This window comes from Aquarana catesbeiana, linkage group LG02, assembly GCF_042186555.1.
Source record: "Aquarana catesbeiana isolate 2022-GZ linkage group LG02, ASM4218655v1, whole genome shotgun sequence".
NCBI lineage: Eukaryota > Metazoa > Chordata > Amphibia > Anura > Ranidae > Aquarana > Aquarana catesbeiana.
In genome coordinates, this window is record NC_133325.1 from 488,419,576 (window position 1) to 488,440,818 (window position 21,243).

The 21,243-nt window shown below is 40.4% G+C and overlaps 1 protein-coding gene across 1 annotated transcript in view; it reads right to left on the minus strand.

The window, feature by feature from the left end:
* Window positions 1-21,243, minus strand: part of WNT2B (Wnt family member 2B) — a 161,864-nt gene that overhangs the window by 81,885 nt on the left and 58,736 nt on the right. The gene's annotated exons all lie outside the window — the stretch shown is intronic.

Here is a 21,243-nt window from a genome sequence, read left to right on the forward strand (position 1 = left end):
ACCCTGCAAAATCTTCCCTCTCTGGTCTCTGAAATCCAACCACTAGCTCACATTTTTCTTAATCCCCAATTTATTGCAGGCATGGACATCAAAATTTTCAAATGGTGGCTAGACAAGGGAATGTACCGAATCGGTCACTTCTTTTGGGACCACTCACACTCCAACACTGTGAAAATAAACTAGAACTCCCTACCTCAGAAAAATGTAGGGTCCACCAAATCGCACACTTTCTAAACTCTCTATGGAAGAACAAGCCTAATCCCCGACATTCACGGAATATGAGCGTTGGTGTGGCCAGGTCATGGGGCAAAGAGGAGGCATCTCCATAATCTACTCATCACTAGCAAGGCGAACTTCAAAACCTCCAAACATGGAGGCAGGGGAGAAGGATCTTCAAAACGTATGGGACCTGGAGAACTGGCACTCATCTTTCTCCAGATCCTGTAAAGGAAATTTTAATTCCTCCCTAATAGAAGCCAACCTTAAGGTCTTCACTAGATGGTGTCTAGTTCCCACAAGACTGGCTGCCATCTATCCCTCCTTCTCCTCATTATGCTTCAGGGGATGCCACGTGCTTGGCACTATGATCCACGTTTGGTGGGAATGCCTGAAAATTAGGGGGTATTGGAACACAATCTTTTACCTCATCCGCAGAGTCTCTTGCTCTTTGATCCCGAAGAAACCAACAATAGCTCTGCCTAAACGTCCCACCCTTAATATTTCCAAACATACCCAGAAATGAATCCTCTTTATGCTACTGGGAGCCAAATTATCCATAGCTAGGGCCTGGAAGCAACCCACGGTCTCCATACGGTCAACCAAAAGAGAAATATCTTGGATAATGGCCCAGGAAAAAATAGTAAGCATTATCCTAGATGTGTGTAAAAGATTTGAAGCGATATGGGAAGCATGGGCTCATCATGTGGGTATCTCCCTGCTACTTGGATCCAGTAACACATGCGCGGACGAGGTGACGTCTTGGAAGCCGGCAAGTACCTTTATTCTCTACTCTACTCTCTTTCTATCTTCCCAACCTTTTCATCTATCCTTACTACATTATAAGATTACTCAGACTTATGACAATATTGACAAAATTTAGAGTTCCTTCAGCTCCTGAAAGAACCAGGAACCCACCAGTCTGTTGCTATTAACCATCCTGGCTCTTGAAGGGATTCCTCTTGCTACTTGACCATTAGACTAAGTGCTTCAGTCTCGCTTAATGGCTTGGAGGCAAGAATTATACCCCAGTTTAAGGATACACAATGTCTTCTAGGGTTTGGGGATGGGGGGTAACCTCTCCAGCTGCTCCAGAACATAGTGAATTCCAATTGGGGGTGTTGGGAGCAGAAGGAGGTTCCCCTAACTTTCTAATAACTTGCCATACCCTCCTGCCTTAGTAAGCCCTACTTATTATATGTACTTATTAATCTGAACTAGACAAATCTGTTGTATCTGCTTTAATCTTCTGCATTGTGTAATCTCATATTGTTCTTACTCTGTATTGATGTTGTTCTTGAAAATCAATAAAATCTTTGAAAGTAAAAGATTATTCTGGTTTTTAGTGAATTTGAATATAAACAGCATGCGAGGATGACATTCCACTGAAAATAACAAGCAGGTAAGCATGGCAATTATATATAGCAAACACAGGGAATAAAGCCAAATAGTTCTTTGTGTAAACTGCCAACCCTCCTGTTTAGATTGCTCACATGACTGTTCAGTTAAACACTGATGCCAGAGAAGCTGCTAGGTTATTGCAATATAGCATATCCTCTCGCTTAATAGCACAGTTCAACGTCACACAGGCCAATACTTGTTGTGTATATACTAAAGCTCTCTCCAACAAATATACTGTAAACCCTTAAAACTTCAAACAGCCATGCATCCATTTATAGCTGAGTAGCAAGCAATTGGTTTACAACATATTTAAAATAATGAAATACAAAAATGTGCAAATCCGCAAACGCATGTATCCTGCAAAGCCAGCAGAAATGAATGACGCATATATAACTTCAAATAAATAATGTACAGTGTGCAAATCCACAAGGAGAAAAACAATTACTAAAAATGATATGCTATTGTGCCTATTATGAAAGTAAATACAAATAATTTCAAATGGCACAGTATAATGTTCAGAGTAATGAATATTAACTTAAACATTGAGTGACTATTCAACTGGAAGATACTGTCCTTTTTTATATTAATGATAAATGTATATTTATATTAATTATAAAAAAGGACAATTTCTTCCAGTTGGAATAGTCACTCAATGTTTAACACACAACGCATATATGTTTTCGATTTTGTGAGCGTTTTCATTCCTGGTGATTGGTTGTTAGAAACCAACGCTTGCCGGAGATTCCTGGCTGATGGCAAAATGTAAATAGAGGAGCCGTCATTTAAAATAAAAAAGGAAATTGTGTGGGCCTTCCCCCACAATCCATACCAGGCCCTTCGAGTCTGGTATGCATTTTAAGGGGGACCCCATGCCAAAGAATCAAAAAATTGGATGGCATAAGGTCCCTCTCAATATCCATACCATACCATAATAAGAGCATTGCAACCTGGCAGGCCAGAAAGGGAAGGACCACCCCCCCTGAACCATACTAGACCACATGCCCTTAAAACGAGGGGACAAGGGACACCCCCTGGCAAAGCACCTTGTCCCCATGGTGATGAGGACAAGGGCATCCTCCCCACAACCCTGGCCCAGTGGTTGTGGAGGTTGTAATAATAAAATTGGGGGGCTTATTATAATCAGGGGTTATTATAATCTGGAAGCCCCTGTAACAACAAGAGGGCCCCCAGATCCCGCCCCTGCATGTGTATGAGTAAGTGGTACATAGAAACTCTACCCATTCACCAAAAAAGTCAGTTGTAAATAAAAACACAACACAGTTTTTGAAAAGTTCTTAGTTCTACAAGTTCTATTAAAAAAAAAAAAGTTCTATTAAATTTTTTTTTTTAAATGGCTGACAGTGGAGAGTCACTAGTCGCTATGATGCTGGTAAGTGCCGGCTCTTTAACAACCAGCATCTGAGAGAAAATTTACGCATGACTCAAGAAACGCACCGAATTTTTGGGTGCATTTTTTGTGCATTTCCACAGTTTTTTATGAATGGTGCATTTTTGGTGCCCTTTTGAAAAAGGGAACCAAAGTTACATCATACAGGACTTTTCAAAACGCAGAGCACCCACAGTGCAGTGATTTGAACAGTTACATAGGATTTAAAGGGGGGCATTTTTGTGCACTTGTTTTGCTCTAGAAAGGTGTATTTAAGCATGGCAAAAGCACACCAGTGTAAACAGGGCCTAATAATGGATTCTATAGAAATGGTCCATGGCAATTCATAATGTGAATTGACATCTGAGTGCCATCCCAAATGTGTTCACAATACATCAACTATCCAATTGGTCATCATATACCAATAGCTCTGCTCCATAAGAAGCACATGGTTATATAAATCCTCTCAAGGAAACTATTCAGATGACACCAGTATGCATCCTGAAGGAGATGTGGCTAAAACCACCGCCATTACCATGGGGCGTTTGTCACCGTCATTGTCAACTTTTCCAAATGGAAGTGCTAGTACTATGAGTTTAATCAATTTAATAACAACATTGTGTTATTTTTGGATTATTAGCAGGCATATAGTTATAATTATTGCATGTGTTAAGAATATTTCATTATTTTCTTTGCCTTAGCAAGAAGGAAGTCACAGCAAAGATTTTTTTTTTTTTTTTTTAAACCTAAAGCAACATTTCAGCTAGGCCACCCTAAAAAAACAGAATATGCTATTTAGATGCAAGACCCTCTAAGTTTTTTTTTTTAATGCATAATGTGATTAAATGTGTCTTAATACCTCAAGCTCTGCTTTAATATTACACTTTAAAATAAGTTAAGTTGCTCAAATGATCCATCAGTGATTTCGTCTGTGTTTGGAATGCTGGCAGAAACACAAGGTCAGATGAGGATGGAAAGTGCAGATTACTAAAAAGTTCACTTTAGAGGAGACCTGTACGATCTGCTGACAAAACTGTGAAAAGCTTAAACCACTTTATTCATAGAATCAGCTAAAGGCAACATTTAAATTAATTTTCTAATGGACCTGAATGTAATAAAATTAACTTCTTTACATGAAAGTAGACTGAGCTCTGATTTTTAAATTACAAAGCATTTAAAATCTATAAATCATTATGTAGAGAAATTGTGTTAGTCAGTCAGAATTTTTTTAAAAACAGGCATTCAGAATGATAAATACAAACATCTAGCAAATGGTTTAATGTGATAGAGTCTATTTACATCTTAGCTGATGTAAGAAGTATCATTTGGTGGTCGGATTTTGTCAAAAAATGACCAAAGACTTTGGGGTCTATTTATCAGTGTTTTCACCCAACACTCAGCTATTACACATAAGATTTAGGTAGAAAAGTGCATGAATCTTAGGTGAAAGTTATGATTTTTAATGAAAACATTGATAAAGAGACCCCAATGTATTTGGTCAGTTTTTTTAACACAATCGTACAGCCAAATGCTTCTTCTTACATCAGATAAGGATTGCAGCACCACTAACAAGAATAAGAAACTTTCAACAGCAACATCTCAACCAGTCAGTCAGGGGTCCTGTGATAAAGTAGCACAATATACAAAAGTAACATTGAGTATTGTTAGTGAGATGCAGAGCTCTATTTGCCCACAAGATGGCAGTGCCCGATATTTTGCCTAACTGTAATTTAACACAAGTGCCCAGAGCAATCTGGGATTTGTAGTCTTGAAGGAGGACCTTGAACACAGTGCAGCAGGGGTCGCAACTACAAGGCCCACAAGCATTAGAAAGGGGGAGGGACAATATAAAAAACAAAGTCTGGGAGGGGGCTGGGCAGTTGGAGAGAGACATGCCTACTGGAAAGGTTCATGTTTAGTTGTGCTGTGCAGTGTTGAGCAAAGCCAGGCTAGGCTACATCAGACAGGGCTGTATTAGAGCTCAGGAATGAACTGCTGAGGAGAGGACTGTGCCGTGGAGGTAACCCAAGGTGGAGCATCCATCATCCAGAGTCGTTGATCGAGCCACAGTCACCCACCAAACAGACAACTCATTGTTGCACGTGGACTGCCACAGAGGGATCTGGTGAGAGGGTCCCTGACCCACACAACAACCATAACCAACAGTTAATCCCTATTATTAACTCCAGGCCAAGGAAGGGCTCTTATCCTTCTCTGACACTTCTCTCTTTATATGCTAAACATGCTTGTTATCACTTTCACCTGAGAGCAGCAACTATTAGCGCCAGTGACAGAGACTGCCATTACCCCAGACTGCTAACTTTGATTACTTCTTGTATACTCTCACTTGCTGAATAATCCCATAGTGCTATTTCCTCCCAATCCCTCCCTCCACATTGCTCTTCCAGCTAGTCGCCTTAAATGAGTCCACCTCTGAGTTTAACTCCTTATTTCACTGTTACTGAAGTTCAACCTAGAAACAGCTCATTGCTGTTGCGCTCCAACATTAAAGAGCCCCACCTGTGCCAGCAGAAGCTAACTTCAAAAAACTGTTTAGACCTGGTTACATATCTGGAGGTAGAACTGGTTTGGAAAGGAGACTTTGAACAATTATTTGACAATCTCTTTGCTGAAATATCCATATTTTGCTTATAGCTACAAGATATGGCATGATCTTGGAAATATTTTGATTAATGTGAAAAGGTTCACATAACTCTATTAACAAACATGACTTACTTACAAAGGTACTTATACATTGGGGTTGATTTACTAAAACTGAAAAATCTGGTGCAGCTGTGCATGGTAGCCAATCAACTTCTAACTTCAGCTTGTTCAATTAAAGTGTTACGAAACCCACAACAGTAAAATCAGTCTGTATATGCAGTAAAGCATGCTTGTTATACTCACTGTGGAACCTAAGGGGTTAATCCTCTGCATTGTGTAAAAAGGCTGTTTGATCCTGTCTTCTCTGATCCTCCCCTTCTTCCACTGTCCCCAATCCATCATGTGATAAGGCAGAGCCTTTGGAGTCACTCTGCACATGCTCAGTTTGGTGTGTATTGCTAGAGAGTTATTCTTTCTTGGGAGAGTGCATGAGATCAGCACAGGGCCAATCAGCACTGTCCAGACAGAGGGTGAGGGGTCCTGCAACCTCATAGGACAGTCGGAGTAGAATGAAAACTCCTCCTACAAGCTTTAACCAGAAACTGATAGAAGTCACAAGACTGCTATATACTGCTGTACACGCTGAATTTAGCAGTAAAGGTACCTGGGTTTAGTGACCCTTTTTTGCTGTGGTCTGCCAATGCAGTCTGCTCATTTTCTAAAAGTCAGTGTGTGCCTTCCTTGTGAGACTGCTGGGAGTTCCAAGTCAGTGTATTCTGGTGGTGTCAGCAGGAGTGAGGTTCTGCCTAGGGCCAGAGAAAGAGCAGAGGATCCAAAATTCCTTCGGGTTGCACTGCACAAATATTTGATATTTTTTTTACAATATCCTCATTCTGTTTGCACTGTGAAAGATGCAGCCTTTTTGCTCAAGTCAGGTTTTGATTGGTGGCATTGACTTGATTCTGTAGAGATGAATGAGACAGTACAGGCCTACCACAAAAACAAGAAAATAAGATTCTGAAATCCACATATACTTTTTTGTATTTGGGGACATAGCTACAGGTCAAAACAATCATTTTGATAGGCCCCCTCTGCCACCTTCCTGCTGTCATTGATCTTAACATAAAGTGTGGCAGCATAGTCATTACACTACTAGGACCAGATCTGTGGGCAGAAGTTGTCAAGCAGGGAGGGTATCAGTTCACAGAATAACCTTTTAACCTTCATCTTAATTTCAGTGCTTGCTGGGATGACCAGACACTCTGAGGTCAGAACATTTACACTGCCCAGACAGCTACATACTGCACAGCCTGCAAAGAGGGACCTGTGATTTGCAACAACAATTCTAAAGTATCCTCCCGTGTATCTGACATCAGCTGTTTTAAAATGTCACAGGGAGTATGAGATTTGTGTTACCAGCAACTTCTGCAATATGGTACTGGATTTGCATTATCTTCCCATGCACACAGATTGTCTATGTTTAATTTGCCCAATATTTGCCCCCCCAGGCCCCATAGCAGCTGCATATTGCTGTTGTTACACCACTGAATATATTGACTTTTCTTTGCAGCAGTGGTGCATTTGGCGGTCTAAGTTGTAAGCTTTTTACTTTTGTGCAACATCTCTTGAAAAAAAAAAATACTCAACATGGGCTACATTTGTCAGTCAACAAAAGTAAACTGTAGAACTACAGGCTTTTTTTGGGTTATTATTATTTATTGAGTGCCTTTTCTGACTAAAAAAGTAAGGTACCAAAGCTCTACTTTCAGCACAGGAACAAAGTCAGTTCTACAGGACTGGTAATGTAAAACTAAAGGCAAAACTTTTTGTTTAGTGTTCCCGTTAGGGAGAATTATCCTCTTCATGTTTCCTGTTTATCGTTATCATAAGAAGTGAAATTAAAGGAAAAATCCAAACTTTTGGGTTGTCCCCAGAACAAGAATAGAGGGGGAATCTTCAAATGGGGACACTAGTTCTGGTGACAATCAGCGATTCCCTCACTTTGGGAGGATTTCCTCTCACTTCCTGTTTTGGCTATGCAACAGGAAGTCAAGGGAAATCTCCCCTATGGGACCCCCTACGGGACACAGATAGCAAAGAATATCTGTCAGGGGTTTTAACTCTCCCTTACTCTATCCAAAAAAAAAAAAAAAATGTTTTGCCCTTAGTTCTACTTTAACATATAACATCATGGTATTTATTTATAAAGGATTTGTTGTGTGCTTCCCACAGTGAATGTTTGCTGGAAATTCATATTTTATGGCATTCATTTTCAAAGAGGATTCACCCTTTGTGTAATTTGGCAGAAGGGGGAATTTTGTTTGAATTCAAATGCGATGGGTGACTCTTGTTTGTTATTGGAATCTCTCTGTTATGTCACATGTGGACCCTGAGGGGCACATTTTTTTTTTTTACTTAAAATATGATGGGTGAATCTTGTTTGTTTTTTGGAATCTCAATTTATATGGCTGCAGATGTATAATGCCACGTACACACGGTTGGACTTTTCAACCGGACTTGTCCAATAGACGCCAACAGCCAAATCCGGCGGACAATCCGATCATGTGTGGGCTTCACTGGACCTTCAGCCGACTTTTTTAGTCGCAAATCTGACGGACTTTAGATTTGGAATATGCTTCAAATCTTTACGTCGTAACTCCGCCGGACCCAGAAATCCGCTCGTCTGTATGCTAGTCTGACAGACAAAAACCCACGCTAGGGCAGCTATTGGCTACTGGCTATCAACTTCCTTATTTTAGTCCGGTGTACGTCATCACATACAAATCTGTCGGACTTTGGTGTGATTGTGTGTAGGCAAATCCGGTCGTTAGAAAGTCTGTTGAAAGTCCGCCAAAAGTCCGTCAAAAGTCTGTCGGACTTTTGTAGCTGAAAAGTTCGACCGTGTGTATGCGGCATAAATCTTATTAAAAATGATGGATGAATCCTCTCTGAATTGGCTAGGTGAACAGGGTAAACTCTTTTTGATAATGATTGCCAAAGACCATTTAAATGTCAATCATTATTAGAAAATTCACCCAAAGCTTTTAAACAAGTTTCACCTATCAGCAGATTTCCATCTGCTGCATTACAAATAGGATGAATCCTCTAAAAAAAAAAAAAAAAAAAAAAAAGCCATAAAAATACAAATGGCTGAACATTCAATGCCTATGGCACAAGGATCCTTTATAAATAGACCCCTATGTGTGGGAATGAGTGCCTTGAATACTTAATCAATGTTGCCGGAAAGTCAAAGGACATAAGTGTGGATGGACACTTTCATCAGTAACAAATACACTCCAGTTGTTATTTGTCTCTTGAACGTGAACAGTTACAGAGCATTGACCCTCAATCTTTAACATGGTAATAATTCCTTTCCTGACCTGACTTTGGCTGACTTCTATTTTGACAACTACTGGGGCATTGGTAAATAGCAAAAACAATAGAGGTCAAGGGTATAATAATGATGATGTCATAGCACTGAGAGCAGCCCTGAATGCACTGTGATTATTTGACTGGCAGTTACCATACTGTGTGACTAATGATGGCACTGAAAATCATGTTTAACCACTTACGGACTGCCTGCCATTGTTTAACATCGCTAATTTGAAGAGGAGTATTGTTGTTATGGCAGCAGCTAGCTACGATAACCCCGGTATCCTCTTCTTCAGTGGAAGGTCTGTTTTTTAGATAAAAGTGGTCTCTGCGTGGATTCGCTGCAAAATCACTTTTATCGGCGGCGGGGGAGGGCCACCCCTCCCGCCACGCTCCGGTTCCCTCCGCCGCTTATCCGAGCCATTGATAGCGGTGGAGGCGATCGCGTCCTCTTGCTGGCTTGGTATGGAGACGAGTGAGGGGAAAATGGTCCCCACCCGTCTCTATATCATTGCAGTAATGAACTTTGCTACCAGGGTTAAATTTCTTGACACATGCAACTAACTTTGATTTCCAAGTTAAGGTAAGCAGGCATACAAAATATCATGGAAAGCAGGATGGAAGAGCTTGCAAAAGGAGACTTTGAACAATAATATGACAATCCCTTTGCTGAAATATCCATATTTTGCATAAGGCATGGCATGATCTTGGAAATATTTTGATTATTGTGAAAAGGTTCACAAAACTCTATTAACAAACATGACTTACTTACAAAGGTTCGTATACATTGGAGTTGTTTTACTAAAACTGGAGAATGAAAAATCTGGTGCAGCTGTGCATGGTAGCCAATCAGCTTCTAACTTCAGCTTGTTCAATTAAAGTGTGCCTAAACAGTAAAATCAGTCTGTATATGCAGTAAAGCATGCTTTTTATACTCACTGTGGAACCTAAGGGGTTAATCCTCTGCTTTGTGTAAAAAGGCTGTTTGATTCTATCTTCTCTGATCCTCCCCTTCTTCCACTGTCCCCAATCCATCACGTGATAAGGCAGAGCCTTTGGAGTCACTCTGCACATGCTCAGTTAGGTGTGTATTGCTACAGAATTGTTTTTTTTTTTGGGAGAGTGCATGTATACAGCACAGGGCCAATCAGCGATGTCCAGACAGAGGTAACGCTTAAGCTTTGACAAAAAAAAAAACAGGAAGCTGATTGGTTTCTATGCAGAGCTGCACCAGATTTTGCACTCTACCAGTTTTAGTAAATCAACCCCAGTATGCCGTGCAAAGAACAATAATGGTGTACATTGCAATAACATATAACGTATGATGCAATTTGGCATGCGATTTGACATGTCAATGTCAGCATCCGAATTGGTGCGTTTCCCAAAATTAGTTTCTGTACTACTTTTGATGATTTCAGAGTGCGATTTCCATTGACATCTGTGCAGAAACCCGCACAGATGTCTCTGAAATCGCAACCGAAGTCGGGACTGACATGCGGGAATGAAATTGTGCGAGTTCAGCTGAACTCGCACAATTTAATTCCTGTAGCCGGTGTGAACTTAGGCTTACAGCAATAAAGATAAGGTAAAAAAAGATGAAACATACAAAAAAACCTCTACACATACCGCACAGGTGTACACACATTTAACACACAGTTATGGCACATTTTGTATATGTATAAAATGTCTAATATGCCTCACATTAAAGGTGTTGATATTTATGTTTGAGGAAAAGGAATGTAGCACCCTGCTCCTGTTGACCAGGCGCTCGTATGTAAATTTAGTGGGTATCTGTTCTGTACATAGTTTAGATTCAATGATATGGCTAAATTAGCCTCTGTTCCAGCATTGGCTGTGTTGTGTGCAGTTCCACACTGTCGGCTGTAGGTGTCGTTGTCACCACAGGCCAGTGATGGAAGGACAACAGGCTAAGGTGTATTGAGTGTCCTTCTTTCATAGAAACAGCCCAGTGGGAGTGGTTCACTGCTGTGCATTCTGGGAAAGGATACTCAAGGGGCAGACGCCATATTTTTCGCTCTCTCACCTCCTGGCCCTCCTGGCCTGAGGTATGTGACAATTCCTTTTCTGTCTCGGGGCCCTGCTGGCCTGAGGCTAAGTGACTGCAAGTAGGCCCAAAAGCTATCTGGGGCCTACTGGTTCAGAGTTGGTCCTGTGCTGTCTGTCCTGCGGGAAAAAGCCGAGCAATTGAAAGATCTGGGGGAGGCCTCATCTTGGAGAGGACCGAGCGAAAGGCTGGTATCTCAAGAAGAGCCTGGTGACTCAATTGGAGGATGCATGCTAACCAAATCTACCTCACAGTACTGCCGGATGGCTTAAAGGAATTATTGGTACTGTTTGCTGTGTTCATTACCATTACTAAATCCTGTGGCAGAGGATCGTCCAACTAATACTAAATCCTGTGGCAGAGGATTGTAAACCATTATTGTTCCTATCAAGTCTGTGGCAGAGACTTTTGTTCGTGCATCATTCTGGCTGCTAGGTCAGTGAGAGAGGCCTATCCGGCTGAGCAAGATCCGTTGACTGAAGGAGTACTTGTCTACGTGATCTAAAAGTTCCTCAGTGATCTGCACAAGGTATCTGAACTTTCCCTTAAACCCTCCATCCCTCTACTGCTCAAGTTGTTCAATAAAAAAGCAGTGGAAAAATAACTAAATGACTTGTGCATCTATAGCTGGGCGCGAGGCCCAGTATAGACTCTAAGTTTCTGGTATGGTGAACTGTGAGTGAGGGGTGACGGCAAAGACCCAAAATAATAATCAGCAGCTCCTTCGGGGGTTAGTGCTACAGGAATAATGTTTGAACCATGATATTTTGGCCTAAAATGATGCAGTAGAAAAGGTCTTAAATACATTATTTATTGACACTATTATGTATTATGATTTCTTGCTGTCTGAGAGTGTGCACAATTTTAAAGCTGAACTCCAGGCATCATCTTAATTGCATATTTACATTGGTTCAGCCAAAATTCATTTCACCAAAGTTAGAAACACCTCCCAGGGAACTTATTTAACCCCTTGATCGCCCCCCTAATGGTAACCCCTTCCCTGCCAGTGTAATTTATACATGGATCAGTGCATTTTTTTAGCACTGATCACTGTATTGGTGTCACTGGTCCCCAAAAAAGTCCCTAAATCTATCCTGTAGTTTGTAGATGCTATAACTTTTGTGCAAACCAATGAATGTACGCTTATTCGGATTTTTTTTACCAAAAATATGTAGCAGAATACATATTGGCCTAAATTGATAAAGAAATGTTATGTTTTAAATTTTTTTTTGGATTTGTATTTCAGCAGAAAGTAAAAAATATATATATTTTTTCAACATTGTCGGTCTTTTTTTGTTTATAGCTCATAAAATAAAAACTGCAGAGGTGATCAAATACCACCAAAAGGGGAAAAAAAGACATACATTTTATTTGGGTACAGCGTCGCATGACTGCGAAATTGTCAGTTAAAGTGACGCAGTGGCGTATCGCAAAAAATGGCCTGGTAAGGAATTGGGTAACCTCCCGGGGCTGAAGTGGTTAACGTTGGATATAGTCTTCCATACCCATTAAGAGAGGATAAGCTGTCTGCTACATGAGCAGAGGGGAAGTTGTTACTACCTGCAACTTTCTATGATCTTCAGATCAAAGTAGGGTACAGCTTTCCATACCCATTAGGAGTGGATAAGCCGTCTGCTACATGAGCAGAGGGGAAGTTGTTAATACCTGCAGCTTTCTATGATCTTCAGATCAAAGTTGGGCACAGCCTTCCATACCCATTAGGAGTGGATAAGCTGTCTGCTGGGTTACACTGTAGGTTGTACCATTGCTCCAAATTTTAGGGTCTGGAAAGAGCGCAATATAGAGAATATAGCACAGATGCCACTTACCAAGGTATCAGCGTGAGGGGGAGACACTAGATATTGGGTACAACTGAGGGGTTGTACCACTGCTGTAAAACTGCGGCTGACATAGTACCCACAGGTACAGACACCGATACCCTAAGGTCACATTCCAGTATATTCCAGTATATTTTTGCACTCTCTATAGCGTCTTCAGAGACCTGGTGACTTCAGGGGCTGTGCTAACTGCTCTGAACCTGGAGAGGGCTCTGCAGCTAACTGACAGGTAAACCATGGTCCAGGGAATGCCACATGCAAAGCCCATACTCCAAAGCTCACATTCTAGGCAGACTCCACAATCTTTCGTCTAGGGAGGTTCAGGTATAGTCTCGAAGGCAGGGCCAAAGATTAGCAAGTCTGGGTAGCTGCTGTGTAGCAGAGCTTAGGGAAAAAGTGTCCAACTTCCTAAGACAGTTGCAAAAAAATGGAGACATGATGGTTAGAGGTGGGGGTTATAGTGGGCTGGCCTTCAACATTTTTGTCTGTTGTTAGTGCCCACCTCCTGTAGGCAGCTGATTGTAAAAACATTTTTAAGAATCACTTTATTCCTGTGTCCCTCAATGGACAATAAAAACTTAATAAAAATAAATATAAATAAAAATAAATATAAAAATTTTATTAACCGGTTCCCAACTCGCGTACATATATTGCGGGACAATGGAACCGCTATACATACAGGTACGGGGCGCGCACTTGCTGCCAGGGGGCACACCCGCTCGCCCCGCCGTACTTGCAACATCGGATTCAGCCCAGAACTGATCAATCTTCAGGTCCACGCCAATGATTTATGGCCTGGACCTGCTGATCGGTTCTGATGAATTAAATCCTTCCCCTGCCTGTAAGTGTAAACACAGGCAGGGGAAGTGATGTCATCTCCCCTCATGGAACTCTTTTCGGTCCAGAGAGAGCAGAGGAGACATCTCACAGTAAGTTGCACCAAGACTACACTAACACCAGTACACGTAGGTACACTTGTCACCACCCGATCACCCCCCCCCCAGTTAACCCCTTCACTTCCTGTCACAGTGTCACCCAGTACAGTGTTCACATTTTTCTTTGATCACTGTACTGATGTCATTTGTGACACTAATCAGTGTTAGGGCAGTTAGTGGTAGGCCCAGGTAGCTTTAGGGTACCCCCTAACCCCCCCAATAAGGTTTAACCCCTTGATCACCCCCTGTCAGCAATGATCATAATCGTATTAGTGTTACGGGTGACTCTGGTTAGTTAGTTATTTTTTATAGCGTCAGGGTACCCGCCGTATATTACCTAAATAAAGGTTTAACCCCTGATCACCCGGAGAATTGGCAAATGCAGCAGGAAGGGCACTATGGGCTCGACGGGCCTGTCTTTGTCTTCTTTGTGGCTGCAGGACACTACTCGTGCTTGCCACCTCACCAGCTTGAACTGCACTTATGGGACACGCCATGTCACCAAGTGTTACTACAGTGTTGGATGTACGACCAGGATGTACTAGACCGCTGGTGCTTGCCAGTTCAAAAGAAGGATGAGCGGAACTAGTACTGGCTCTCTGCTCCATACGAGAGCCCTGCGGTTCTTGCACCTCAACATCAACAGAAGAAGATCGGGGTCTGGTACGCCTGACCTTGGCAGGGACCACTACTCCGTCGTCAGAGCTATCTGTCAGGGTGCCGCTGCTGGCCACAGGATTGTATTCTGAGCCTGAATCTGACAGATGAGTGACTTCCTCTTCACTCTCATCTGTCATGCTCAGAAACGTGTAGATCTCTTCACTGGTGTACCTTCGATTAGACATTTTGGCCTCTAAATTTTTTTTTTAATTGTTTATTTAACATGTTTTTCATACAATATAAAATAACAAATGATTATCAGAATCTTTCACAGATAATGCAAATATACACTGTCAATGAAGACTGAAATACAAACAGAAGTGAAACGGAGTACTTAAAGTGGAGTTCCACCCACTTTTACAACTCTTCAGCATCCCTCACTAAACTGTGCACTGTAAACGAATTGGATATTTAAAATTTTTTTTTCTCAGCACCTTCTGTATATCTGCTGTATTCATTTTTCACTTCCTCCTCCCTGACCGCGGCCCATCGCATCATTTCCTGTTTGCAATGCCTTCTGGGAAGGGGCGGCAACTTCCTCTCACTCTGCCGTTGCTATGGAAACCTGACCTGAAACCTATTACACTGCTTGTGCTACACTGAGCATGTGCGAGATCTGCAAGGATGAGATCCAGGAAGAAATACAGTCTGGCTTCAGATGCCCATACTTAAGATGGCCACAGCCTGCTGTAAGTTTATAAAATAACAAACTACTGCTATAAACTAACAAAACAGACAAAACAGACCTTAGTTTACAGACTAACTTTACTAGAATACATTAAGCTTGTGTATTTTAGGGTTATTTTTATTTAAAAAGTATAATTTCAGCCGGAACACCACTTTAAGGTTTATGTAGATACCTAGGTATTAAGAAACCCAACTAGGTATTGATGATGACATACACCTGTACAATTTTGTTTACCCATATATCTTATCATAGTTAGTATGAGAATCTAATACAAAACAAAAATCCCTATGGTGAGAGGGTATAATCAGTAGTAGTTGAATTCAGCGTCAGTTTGTGGATAAATTGACCCCAGGAAACCTGCGTTACTTAAATGGAACTGTCAGTTTCAGAACCATAATCAGAATCGTCCCAGGGCTTCCATATTTTCAAAGATGTATGTGATGAACCTTCAACTATGGCTGTTAAATGTTCCATTCTCCGTATATCCGATATAATGGTAAGGGTTTGTATAAGGGTGGGAGAGGTGGTAGAGAGCCATAGTTTGGGAATAGTTCTCTTAGCTGCTAATTATATGAAGGACATCAATCTGTGTTTAAATTTGTGAATACCAGGTACGGGAAGGCCTAAGATATAATGCATAGGGTTTAGGGGTATGGAGACCCCCATCAATTTTTCCAGAACCTTTTGTATTTGTGCCCAAAATTGGATGACTAGAGGACATTCCCAAAAGATATGGAAGTGTGAGCCCACCGCTTTATTACATCTCCAGCACATATTTGAGGTAGTCGGGTTGTATTTGTGTAGCCGGTCAGGGGTTTTATACCAGAATAATAGAATTTTATATGCGGATTCTTTATGTGCAACACATCGGGATTGGCCTCTAAATTTACTGGTACAACTAGTGAGACTAGTGAGACAGGAAAAGAGAGCACCTGAATGTCAGTGACTGATTCAAAAGCTACCAAAAAAACTGTTGGCGTTCTCAGGAATCAGGCCTGACTCTGTGAACGCTGCAGTTATGTGTTTAGTGTTTTGTAAGTGACAGTGATCAATTGATACTGCACATGGGTGGGCTGGGCTGGGCTGGGTGGAGGGGCTAAACGCAGATGCTAGCAGGTATCTGGGCTGATCCCGCTAACACTGCATTTTTGGGAACCCTAAACTACTGGGGAAGCTAGTATAGATCTGATCAGATCAAAGATATTGATCTGTTCAGACACTATACTACTAAGGGAGGTGTATGGTGTGTGGGTGTTAGAACTACTGGCACTAATCTGACGCTGCCTGGGGTGATGCACACCCACCATTTTAATCTGTAGGGCCTTTGCTTTAAAAAAATATATAATGTTTGGGGTTCAAAGAAATTTTCTAGCAAAAGAAAAATATTTTTTTATGTAAACAAAAAAGTGTCAGAAAAGGCTTTGTCTTCAAGTGGTTAGAAGAGTGGGTGATGTGTGGCATAAGCTTCTAATGTTGTGCATAAAATACCAGGACAGATCAAAACCACCTCAAATGACCCCTTTTTGGAAAGTAGACAACCCAAGCTATTTGCTGATAGGCATGTTGAGTCCATGGAATATTTTATGTTTTGCCACAAGTTTCGGGAAAATGACAATACATTTATTTTTTTGTCACTAAATTATATATTGCTCAAACATGCCATAGGCATTACACCTCAAAGTACATTCTGCTGCTTCTCCTGAGTACGGGGATACCACATGTCTGAGACTTTTTGGGAGCCTAGCCATGTACAGGACCCCAAAAACCAATCACTGCCTTCAGGCTTTCTAAGGGAGTAATTTTTTATTTCACTCTTCACTACCTTACACAGTTTCGGAGGCCATGAAATGCCCAGAGAGCACCCCCCCCCCAAATGACCCCATTTTGGAAAGTAGACACCCCAAGCTATTTGCTATTGGGGTATTCGCTACATGCCATGGGCAAACATATGCCCATGGCATGTTTGAGCAATATATCATTTAGTGACAACTTTGCGTAAAAAAAAAAAAAAAAAATTGTAATTTTCCTGAAACTTGTGGCAAAATATAAAATATTCCATGGACTCAACATGCCTCTGTTACGCCCTTAGAAAGCCCGAAGGCAGTGATTGGTTTTCGGGGTCCTGTATGAGGCTAAGCTTCCAAAAAGTCCCACACATGTGGTATCCCTGTGCTCAGGAGAAGCAGCAGAATGTATTTTGGTGTGTCATTTCACATATGCCCATGGCATGTTTGAGCAATATATCATTTAATTGACAAATTTGTGTAAATGTTTTTTTTTTTTCATTTTTCAATCACTTATGACAAAAACATAAAATATTCAATGTGCTCAACAAGCCTCTCAGCAAATTCCTTGGGGTGTCACTGTCTACTTTCCAAAATGGGGTCAGCTGGGGGGGGGGGGGGTTGTACTGCCCTGCCATTTTAGCACCTTAAGAAATGAGATATATACTAATGAGTCATATACTAAAAGCTGCGTAAATTCCAGAAAATGTACCCTAGTTTGTAGACGCTATAACTTTTGCGCAAACCAATAAATATACATTTATTGAACTTTTTTTAACCCGAGTTTTTTTACATGGGGCTGAATATTTTTTGGCCTAAATGTATGACTAAAATTGAGTTTATTGTATTTTTTTTAAAACAAAAAGTAGAAAATATCTTTTTTTTTTTCAAAATTTTCTTGGCTTATATTGCAAAAAATAAAAACGGCAGAGGTGGTCGAATACCTCCAAAAGAAAGTTCTATTTGTGGGAAAAAAAAGAACGCAAATTTTGTTTGGGTACAGCATTGCTTGACCGCGCAATTACCAGTTAAAGCAGCGCAGTGCCAAATTGTAAAAAGTGCTCTGGTCAGGAAGGGGGTAAACCTTCCGGGGCTGAAGTGGTTAATTATACTTATTATATAAATATTTTTTTTTATTATACCTGAAGAAGCCAATAATTTAATTTGCTAACCATGAAAAATAAATCATCCTGACATATTATCAGTATGTCAACTAGAAAGCATCAGTGTGAAAAAAACAGGAAGCGAGTGTACTACAGGGAATGGCAGTAGTGGAAACAGTGAATGAAAAGGTAGAGATAAATATTGAAAAAAGTTCAAAATGGCAAATATAGCATTCATGATTTTACAAGTCTCTACGTATAAAACCTGTATGGAAGACAAGTCTTGAATATAGAGGTTCTACACATTGTTTTAATACAGTGTTGACCATCTTGGCTCCATTATTAACAACCACTTGAGAGATAAATTGCCAAGATGCTTGGCTATCAAGTAAGTTAAGCTATCAAGTAAGCTAAGAACTATGACATCTTGGTAAGAAAATAAATCTTTCTGTAGGGTATGGCATGTTTTCTAAAGATAGTTATTTTATTTATAATACCTGAAGAAGCCAAGAATTCAATTTGCTAACCATGAGAACTATATCATCCTGGCATTACATGTGATAAGCAAGCGAGCTAGAAAGCAGCAGCACGAGAAAACAGGAAGGGAATGTAGGACGGGGACATGGGAGTAGAAGAAGTAGTGAAAGAAAAGGTAACATTATATTTTGAAAGAAAGCTATACCATACTGATTTTACAAGTCTCTACTTATACTGTATATCTACATGGGAGACACCGTTCTTGAAGATACAGGTTTTATACATAGTTTTTTTACAGTATTAACCATCTTGAATCCATTATTAACAACCACTTGAGAAATACATTGCAAAAATGCTTGGCTACTGTACAGACAGTTTAATAAATAGAGTCAATACATTTTAACCCTGTTTTCTTTGAACAGGTATAGTTGTTGGACCATTAGTGGAACGTTTTAATCAATCGCTTCTAATAGGGGAAGTTCCCCATGATTGGCAGACAGCTAATATTGTACCTATCCACAAGAAGGATAGCAAGGTAGACACAGGCAATTACAGGCCAGTGAGTTTAACATCTGTTACATACATAGTTAATCTGGTAGAAAAAAGACATAAGTACATCCAGTTCAAACAACAACATTTGTTGTAGTCAGGTAATGGAATCACTCCTAAAATAAAGGGTCATTGATCACTTAACTGCTTCCGGACCGCCCACCTTACATATATTGCAGCAGGGCGGACCGGCTGCTCAAAATCACGTACCTTGATAGATTTGTATGTGATTTCTGTATGTGATTTCATGCACGTGGTGTGTGTGTGTGGGGGGGGGGGTGTAGGGTGTGATTGGACACAGTGGGAGCCCACTTAGTGTCACTTATTGCCCAATTTGTCCGCCGCAATGTCGCAGTCCCGCTAAAAATTGTTGATCACCGCCATTACTAGTAAAAACAATAACAAAATTAAAAAGTCCCTAAATCTATCCCATAGTTTTTGGACGCTATAACTTTCGCACAAACCAATCAATACATGCTTATTGGGATTTTTTTTACCAAAAATATGTAGCAGAATACATATTGGCCTAAATTGCTGAAAAATGTGGATTTTTTTTATTGGGAATGTTTCGCAGCAGAAAGTAAAAAATATTGTTTTTTATTCAAAATTGTCTTTTTTTGTTTATAGTGCAAAAAATAAAAAATGCAGAAGTGATCAAATACCACCAACAGAAAGCTCTATTTGTGGGGAAAAAAAGACATCAATTTTATTAGGGTACAGCGTAGCATGAACGCGCAATTGTCAGTTAAAGCAATGCAGTGCCGTATTATGAAAAATGTGGGTAAAACCTTCTGGAGCTGAAGTGGTTAAAAACACAATTTGTTGGACCAAAAGCAGCATTTACTGAGGGCAGATCATATCAGATTAATCTAATTGCATTTAAATGACTATATCACTATTGTTTTGGACCAGGGTGGTGCTGTGGACATAGCCTATCTTGATTTTAGCAAAGAATTTAAAACAGTTCCACAAAATGATCTAATAAAAAGTTGTACAAACTAGGATGTAACCCTTGGGTGGTTCAGTGGATATGCAGTTGGCTAAAGCATATATAGATAGAGTGTGGTTGGGAATGGGGTTCATTTGGAACAGAGACCGGTCACTAGTGGTGTACCACAAGGCTCTGTACTAGGTCCTGTTCTACTTAATCCATATGTGAGTGATATAACTAAAAGCTTGATGAGTAAGGTATGTCTTTTGCCTTTGACACAAAGGTGTGCAATAGGGCTGATATCCCTGGAGGTGTCTGTAACATGGAGCATGATTTGGCATTGCTGAAAGATTGGTCAAAGCAGTAAAAATGTAGGTTCTATGTTTCTAAATGTAAAATAATGCACCTAGTAAAAAATAATCCCTCGAGAGAGCAAAACATTGAGGGTACAGTGTTGGCCAAGACTACAGAAGAAAAATATTTTGGGGTAATTATTTCAGATGATTGCAAAATGACCGGTGGTGTGGCCACGCAATGGGAAAAGTTGAATAGAATTCTAGAATGCATCACTAGAGGGGTCAGAAAGGAGGTCCTGATTCATCTATATAGATCTTTAGTGAGACCTTATTTAGAATCTTGTGTCCAGTTCTGGAGACCTCACTTACAAAAAGATATTGATAAGATAGAATTAGTCCAGAGAGAAAAAAAGTGAAAGGTCTGAGGCATAAAACATATCAGGAGAAATTTCAGAAACTTAGAATGTACAATGTAGAGAAAAGAAGAGAAAGGGAAGACATGTTTGAAACTTTTAAATACATCAGCGAGGGGAATAAGGTTCAGAAGGGCAGTATTTTCAACGAAGCCAAGATCAAGAACATGGGGACATGACTTCAAACTAGCAGGAGGAAAGTTCAAAAACCAATCTTAGAAAGTATCATTTTACTGAAAGGGTAGTTGATGCTTGGAATATACTTCCAGCAGATGTAGTGAGTCAGTCAACAGTAAGTTGATTCAAACATGTTTAGTACAAACATAGTTATAGACTCAGACAAAGAAGTTAACAAGAAAATCCCCACAAAACATGGTTAAATAAAAAAGAAATAGGGCAGACTTGATGGACCACTTGACCTTTTTTCTGCTGCCACTATTCTATGTTTCTGTAATGTGCTTTGGAAAAATCAAGAGCGCTTAAAACAAAAAAGGAATGCATAGAAAGCATTAGGGACTTTCACC